Genomic DNA, 1561 nt, shown 5'->3' with positions numbered 1-1561 from the left:
CATCTGTTAGCACTTATTCTTTATGCAAGGGATAAAAGATGAATTAGGCCAGGTCCTATCTACTAGAGTTCTGTCTGCCTTCACAGTCTTAGTAGATAGGAATATATGCTTGAATAAGAAATTGGCAAGATCATCTTGCTTACTAGGGTCAGTTACATCTTGCATTGGTCCGGAATCACACAATCTGCACACAGAGTAATACAGTAGTAACAATGATATTATAACAATTCATATTGGTGGTTCTTTAGTACCATTATTATGGTGACCTTAGAATATTTGACATTTTTCTAGAATATGGGAAAATATTGTGGTTGATTATGAGTTGGGGTAAACAGTGGATAGGAAGTACACATTCTTTACCAAACTACTAATATTTCAAATTTGATGAGATGAAGAAAGCTCAGCCCGTCCCTGGTTAGGGTATAGGAAGGCTTCTTGGCAAAAAACGATCCAGAAATTGGAGAGATGAGAATAAACACAGAATGAACTCTGATCTCTTAGCTTTCCTGAGCATAAAGCTATTATCTGACCCACCCAGTTCTTAGAACTAATATTAGAAGGAAATTTTATTCTTCAATGACTTAATATAACTTTCTAGATACCAAATAGAAATCAACACTTTTCAGGAGGTGTGTTTGACTTGGATGTATCCATCCATCCTACCACTTGCTTCTAGTTTCATGAGCAATACATCAGCATTTCCCAGATCAGAGCTAGAAGAAGACTTAGAAGTCTGAAATTAGTTGAGAGATGTGGCCAAGTCTCAATCCAAGCTTCTGGACTTCTACTTCAATACTTTGCACTATAGAATGCTGCTTCTTTTATTTAATGTGCCCTGACTGGAAATCAGAAACAGTATTAGTATTGCACTATAACTGGTCTGCCAGCTTTGAAATGATGTTGTCAGCAGTGTATCTCCTCGGTGTAATCAGTTTTAGATCTGATGGGAGGCTTCAGATAAGAGTAAACGTCTGGGTAGTTATCTACATTTATGAAGCATATTTAATAATTTACATTATTTAATTCTGTGACACTGAGGTAGGAACAGATTTGGTGACATTTGTTGGTGTGCTTAATCAAAGTTTTCTCTCTTTTTCCCCTTACTCCCTGAATCTGAAATCAGATAAGAAATTAACATTGAGGTAGGGATCAAGGTATCCACTTATCAAATCAGAATTGAGCTCATATTCCTCCTCTTAAACTGAATGTAACCAAACTCACATGTTTCTGCACAGACTGAGCTAACCCATAGATCATATTCCCAAGGCTGATTGGAACATACCACTTTAGATAGGCCAATCCAAAGGAAAACAGGTCACTACTTAAACCCCTAGTGCTGCACAGTGGAGAAACCTTGGACCAGTTCATACTTTGGCTACCTAGACAGGTGGATTGATCTTTTCTCCCACAGGGAGGAAAAAGATTTCCTTTGGACAGTTCTCAAACTTGATGCAATCAACTTGCTTACAATCAACCAAGGAACTTTCAAAATATGCAGGTTCATGGGTCCTATCCCTGGACAAATTTAAACCTCATCTCTAACGGTGAATTCTTGGTATCC

Source organism: Marmota monax, unplaced genomic scaffold, assembly GCF_021218885.2.
Source record: "Marmota monax isolate L192 unplaced genomic scaffold, Marmota_monax_Labrador192_F-V1.1 WCK01_AAM20220418_F8-fsc00052, whole genome shotgun sequence".
Lineage (NCBI taxonomy): Eukaryota > Metazoa > Chordata > Mammalia > Rodentia > Sciuridae > Marmota > Marmota monax.
The sequence above is the reverse complement of the archived record's forward strand: the minus strand, read 5'-3'. Positions refer to the sequence as shown.